The sequence below is a fragment of the Prionailurus bengalensis genome, chromosome C1 (assembly GCF_016509475.1).
Source record: "Prionailurus bengalensis isolate Pbe53 chromosome C1, Fcat_Pben_1.1_paternal_pri, whole genome shotgun sequence".
Taxonomy (NCBI): domain Eukaryota; kingdom Metazoa; phylum Chordata; class Mammalia; order Carnivora; family Felidae; genus Prionailurus; species Prionailurus bengalensis.
This window is the reverse complement of record NC_057345.1, coordinates 204,674,622-204,681,641: the sequence shown is the minus strand read 5'-3', so window position 1 is coordinate 204,681,641 and position 7,020 is coordinate 204,674,622.

The window sequence follows — 7,020 nt, the reverse complement described above, 5'->3', positions numbered from 1 at the left end:
GCTCGACAAATGTCATTCTTATTTACTATTGTTATTTGCAGTGGTTCTGCCATAACCCGTGTCCCTCAGCAAACCTGGACTCAGATCTGAAACAAATCCAATCTCAGGAGGGCACTGCCTCTCCCGGAAGGTTTTTCCACCCCTGCAGAGCCCACGTTTCAGCTTTGGATATACGGATTCTTTGTGGCTAGACTGACATTTTGACACAGAAGCTTAGGTCCTTTTGCTCTCCTCCCCCAACCCGCCTGAGCAGACAGCTTGCTTTGAATTTTGGTTTTTGAGAATGGGTACGACAGAAGCCTGCAAGCCTTTCCGTCTTCTGCACTCAGAGTCGAAGTCTCAGGAAACCGAGGGAGGTTTGCAGAGGGGGAAAAAGAAGGGGTTAGCGAGACATGCGGTGTCTTGGCCAGAAAGGGGTGGAGGGTCCAGAGGTTGTCACAGACCCTTCGCCTCCCCCGGTCAGCAAAGCAGGAGGAGGTTCTCCCAAGATGTCGGGAATGGGGAGGGTGAGGTCAGTGAGCCCCGCCAACCTCATGGGATGGGGGCTTGAAATAAAAGTTTGAAAATGTTTTGGTGGGGACATCTTCTTGGTGGCTCAGTCGGTTAAGCATCTGACGTCGGCTCAGGTCATGATCTCACAGTTCTTGAGTTCGAGCCCTGAGTCAGGCTCTGTGCTGACAGCTCAGAGCCTGGAGCCTGCTTCAGATTCTGTCTCTCCCTCTCTCTCTCTGCTCCTCCCCTGCTCATGCTCATGCTCTGTCTCTCTCTCTCTCTCTCAAAAATAAACATTTACAATGTTTTAATTGAAAAAAAAAAAAAGAAAATGTTTTTGTAAAGCAGGGTTTCAGGCATACCCAAGTGTGTAAACCAAAACCCACACACTCACTCTATACATCAGGTGTTGGATGTACCTCTGTGAAAAAATCAGCCATGCTCCCTGCCTTTGGGCTGTTTATAGTCAACAGACAAGCAACACATAAGTGTATTACAAAACATGGCAAGTGCCCGTTACAGAGACCACTGAGGTGGCACAGCTAAGGATACGCTCTGGAGAGAGGGGACGATTGAGCAAAGGCCATGAAGGGTATGGGGGGGAAGCAGAGCAAACGAGAGCATTCCACGCAGAAGGAAGAGCTTGGGGAAGGCCGGGTGGCAGGAAAGAAAAGGCATGGATATTTGGGTGTGGAGGGTCTGGATGGTGTCCTTCTGGCAGGACGTGGTACCCCTGGAGCCTGGAGCCACCAGGAGACGGATTTAAAAGGACTGAGGGTGGGGGCACCTGGCTGGCTGAGTCGGTAAAGCATACAATTCTCGATCTCAGGGTTGTGGGTTCGAGCCTCACGTTGGGTGCAGAGATTACTTTAAAAAAATAAGATCTTTTTCAAAAATAATAATACAGTGACTGAGGGTGAGCCAGGGTGGACAGTCTAGAAGTCTAGAAGACAGTCGAGTCTAGAAGTCTAGAAGGTCGAAGAGGCAAGAAATACCATTTAGGAAAAAGAGGGGTCCTGACTGGGATCTGGCATCCCCTTGGTGAGAATCTTAACCTTCCTTGCCCAGAGCCTCTTGTTTCCTCACCTGTAAAACAGAGATCATGCTTTTCCCTCAGGGCTGTACTGAGGGCAACGGCGTCACTGAGATGATCAGTGCAAAGACCAGCGCAAAGCAGGTGCTCCAAAATGGAGGTTATACTTCCCCGCTGTAGTCTTACCCACCCTTCGTGCGCCGGCTCCGAGGCGCCGTGTCCCACTCGCTCGCCAGACTGGAAGCTCCTTGAGAGCAGGAGCACGTCTGATTCGTCTTTATTCTCCACCCTCCCATCTTCTCTCCAGAGAGCCTGGCCCATTTTAAGAGCTCAATAAATGTCGTGGAATTGAAGACAAGTGCGCGAGTAATTATAGTAACTAATAAACTGAGGAATGTTTTTGCGGAGGACAGAGAAGTCCCCGCGTCCAAGATGATCAAATGACAGAGGACGGGCCAAGAAAAAAACATGCCATGGCCTGCTCGCATCCCCAGCAGTGTCCGAGCTCCCCTCCGAAGCACCCTGGGCAAACAGCCACTCGTGAACAAGCGGGCGGTCAAGATGTAGGTTTCTTCTGATTACAAAGGGCATTTCTAGGCAACAAAGCGGGCTGTGATAACTCGCAGGCAGTTTGTTGAAACCAGCATTTATTTACTGCTTTCTGGCTCACACAGCACTTCCACGTGCATTACTGCACTCCACAATTTGGTGAACTGGCAAGTTATGGATGAGTCTCATCCTCGCTGTAGATCGAGGTGCCACGGATCGGTAAGGACAAGTGACCTGCCCGGGGTGGAATAGTCAGCCACAAAACTAAGGCATAAGCCTGGACCTTCTGGATCGAATCCACTGTGCCTTTCCCTGGATGACCATCACCCCACGCGCACTCGTGAGCACACCGATGCAAAATACCGCAGGCACCTGCAGACAGGCAACGCGCAGCCCAGCACTGTGGCTGAACTTCCAACCACACCTAAGCGATCCGGGGAGGGTCTTCTCAGAAGCCACCGCGGCATCCTGGCAAAGGGGGAGGGATATGACTCTTCATTCCACGTGAAGTGACCCATCAGCAAGGGTGGACCCTGTCTCATTGAGAGAGAAAGAAAGAGTCTTCGAGGTGACCTACTCCCCACCTTCCAAAGTCTCAGGAGTCGTCTATACCACTCAGTTTAGGGGGCACCTGGCTGGCTCAGTCAGTGGAACGTGAGACTCTTGATCTCAGGGTCGTGAGTTCAAGCCCCATGTTGGGAATGGAGTTTACTCAAAAAGTAAATAAAATAAAATTTTAAAAATAAAAAAATAAAAATAAATGAAAACTTTTAAGTTTTGGCCACTGACCGCGTAGGGCCTCATCTAAGTTTTTAAATATTACTTTTGCGGGCGTGGGCCCATTTTGCGGGCGTGGCTCAGTGGGTTGAGCATCCAATTTTGGCTCAAGTCATGATCTCGCAGTTTGTGGGTTCGAGCCCCATGTCGGGCTCTGTGCTGACAGCTCAGAGCCTAAAGTCTGCTTCAGACTCTGTGTCTCTCTCTCTCTCTGCCCCTTCCCTGCTCATGCTCTGTCTCTCTCTTTCTCTCTAAAAAATAAACATTTTTTAAAAATCAATAAATAAAATAAATATTACTTTTGAATCATACCTTTAGGGGGGTTAAAAATATTTTTAAAATAAAAAGAGCCTCAATACCATCCCTGACCCCCTCTGCCTTGTTCTCATCTTCATCCCCATCACAACTTGTCCCTCTGGAATTCACTTACACAAACAGAAATAAATATGAATATATATACATTTCATCTCATCCTACCTTATTTCTACAGAAAATGTGGCATAGTGCTGTTAGTGACGTTTTTAGGGAGTGACTCCTTTCTCTCCACTGCTTCAGGCCTGCACTGCCAGCAAGCCCAAGGCCAGACAGATGATCAATGAGCACTTGTTAGAGGGGAAAGGCCAGACTGGATGGACAGGTCGATGCCTGGGGCCAGTCCAGGGCGTGAGAGGCCAGTGCTTGCTGACGGCCATCTGTGCACAAGCATCAGTAGCAAAGCAGGTCCCATCCGCTCAGAGGGCAGCAGAGTGTCAGAAGCGGGTGCATCCTGGCACCTGGTGAGGCGTGGCGCTAAAGGCCAGATGCTTCCGAGAGTGGTAATGGTAATGGCCTCACCATCGTCCACTTCTTTGGTGGCTCATACCAGCACCTGTCTTCTGGGTCACCAAAAAAAGAGCAACCACAGGACAAAGGGTGCAGAGGACTCCACTGACTTGTTAAAGAAGACAAAGAAGCCCGTAGAGATTTTAGGCACAAAGAAATGGAAGAAGTTCCTCGTGAACTGCACCAGCCTCACACCGCTTTGCAAATCACGCTACGATGACTAAACATTAGTCTGCCCCATAGGGACCGTCTGACGGGACTTCTGGAGAAGTCCTTATAAATGGGCCCGACCTTTCTGAACCGTAGCTCTGGGCCAGCGGCTGGAGAAGGTCTCTCTTGGGGCCAATACCGGCTTGTTCGCAGATGGTGCAAAAGTGCTGATGGGGAAGGGGGTGTGCACACCACCAAGAAAGTGGACTAATCTTTTTGGGAAGTTTTAATTTGCTTCAATTAAAAATTCAGGCCAGCTCTGAGCCAACGGAAGTAGGTGAACTTATTTTCTGAACCTCTGCACAGTCCTTTTGCAGGCCTGTCACCGAGGGACCTCCACCCTAGCCAGCATTTCCCGACTGGTCAGTTCCAAGATTCACACCGCTTCCTCTCCACTCTCCAGCTAGACCAGACCAGGATCCGGCTGGGGAAGCAGGAGACAGAAGCCATCTGGCTCTGAGGTGCAGAAGAAACCCCCTCTCTGGGGCCTCGGCTCAGGTCTGCCAGGTCTGGGTCATTTCTATTATACTGATGGCTCTTTTCTTAGGCGAATTGGCTCTACATCTCATGATCAAAGGGTATAGGAAACACCTGGGAAAATGAGCTGCTTTAAACGACGTACGGACCGTAGTAAGGGCTCACTAAGCCATAGCTGTTAGGTTATTACCTCCCTCATTATTTTGAGGTGTGCCTCTACAAATCCTCAAGGGAGCTTTACATATTGGCACCACCAGCCCCTCTCAGCAGTCCTGACCCAGAGAAGGTAGGTGATTTCCTGGAGGTAGTTTATGGGCTGCTGGAGAAGCCCTCCTGCCCTGACGTGTGCTCTAATGGGCTCTGCGGTAGGACCTGTGTCCTATTAACCAATCAAGTGAAGGAATAAATAAACTCATCCTTTCAGTGTACTTAGGAATAAATATGCTTCAGGACAGGAACAATGCTGACCCACATGAGGGTCAGAAAAGGCAGAGTTAAGGAGGGGGTCTTAACCAGGATCAAAGGCTTCTCCCTCCCAGGGCCCCACAGTTCCTTCACCTCCTCAGAACTCAGGGGCTTCTCGGGGTGCCTGGGTGGCTCGGTTGAGCGTCCAACTCTTGATTTGAGCTCAGGTCATGGTCCCAGGGTCACAGGATAGAGCCCTGCGTCAGACTCCAGGGCTGAGCACGGAGCCTGCTTGAGATTCTCGCCCTCAATCTCTCTCTTTCTCTCCCTGTGCCCTTCCCCCCCACTCATGCTCTTGCTGTCTTTAAAATAAATGAGACGGAAAAAAAATTAAAAAAACAAAAGAATCTAGGGGCTTCTCTCTTGTACTTTTGCTGTCTCGTGAGCAGGGTTTGAGGCTGAGTGACAGGCCTCCAGTGGCATTGATTATTTCCCATACGACTCCACCCTCTGGAGCCCCAGGGTTTGCAGAGGCTGGCTGGGTCAAGGGTAGAACTGGGGCACAGTCTTCTCTGGCCTACAGCACACCCCAACCCCAGGCCCCACCTTGGACTCCCCCAAAGCAGCTTTCCAGTGATGCCTGACCCAGTTTCCAGAGCACGTCCCTCCCCCATGAACCCTAAATCGAAGGCCTTCTAGTGGAGAGGAGTAACCCCCAGACCACTAACAAAGAAACCATACGCCCCTGCTCTCTAGGTCCACACCTTCCACACCCTTCTATGTGGACTTTTCCAATTGTAACAGATGAAAATTCCAGAAAACATGGCAGTCTTCCAAATTCAGGTATGCAAAAATGTGGTTTTCTTGACAACTCAACCCTATCCTTGTAACGAGCCCCCATTTGCAACCAACGGAGAAGTTAATCTGTTAACATTCAAGTCAAGTCAGCCTCATCAGTGATTTAAATTCAAGCAACCCAAATTTAACTTGGTCATATCCCCATCTGGGGGCTGGACCTACACCACCCTCCGGCTGTGCTGCTGCAAGGACCCGGCCAAGCTCTCTAGCACGCTTTCCGTGCACTTCCCCGCACTTCCGGGAACCCACAGGATCCTCTGGGCCCCCTCCCCTTTCCATTCGAGAGAAATCTGGGCAACTGTCTCCAGCCCTATCTTGCCACGTCCTTCCAAAAGGCCGGCTCTGTGTGTTCTCGTGGCACAGGGAACATCTGACTGGTCACTGTCTTCCCTAGTTCCAAACACGGAGCTAGGCACAGGGCCCCTCCACCCTGAGAGCCCCCAGCAGCCCGGGGCATCGTTCCTTCACTGCTCCTAATGCCCTTCTGTAAACACTCTCCCCTCTCTCCCCTGCAGAGCTCTTCGTCCCTTTATGGTCCCTCTCAAGTCTCTTCTTACTGTTTAGCCCTTTGACTTAAAACCTAAGGATCGTCATCTCTGTTCTCTACAGTTCTGCTGGAAGGGGTGAAAATCACCCATGAATTAATACTTCACCTAACATCTCGCTACACCCTGGAGGAAAGAGAAACTTCAGATACACTCCATCTGGCTCACCTGTCCTGCACGAATCTAGGATTACGCAGGGCAGGGTGGGCAGTGGTCCCTCTCTGTGAACTGTGAGTGGGACCGGGCACAGAGGCCCACCCATGGCAGGGAATGGGAGGCAGTGAGGCTCTGTGGTTTGCTCACTGCCCAGGCTTTGAAGTCCTACGAGTCTGGACTCATCGGGTCTCCGCCCTTTACTGATAGGACGTTGAAGAAGTCATTTAGCTCCTGTAAGCCTATTTCCTTCAACAAGACGCCACCCACTTCAGGACTCCTGTGAGGAGCTACCATCCCTAAGCACTTGGCTCAGGGCCTGGCATATAAATGCTCCATAGATGAGAGCCACCCCAAAACCACACAACAGACTCAGCCAGAGCCCAGCTTCTGGGTTGAAGGGAAGCTTGACTTAAGCCCTCAACACTCCTTCCCCAAGCTCTCCTCCCAGGGCCTCTGTGCACAAACATGTGGGTGCCACTCCTCCCGCTGCGCGCATTCCTGGGTGCAAAAGTCAGGTCCCAAGTCAGGCTGGCTCAAGTCAGGGTGCGGATTTACACAATTAAGACCCTTTCTATGGCTTGTTACTTGCTTCAAATTAGCTTAAGCCAAAAGAGAGACAAAGGGAAGAAAAAAGGAGGGGATTTCCTTTAGTTCACATAACCCAAAGTTCCAGGGGTACCTGCTTCCAGGCATGAC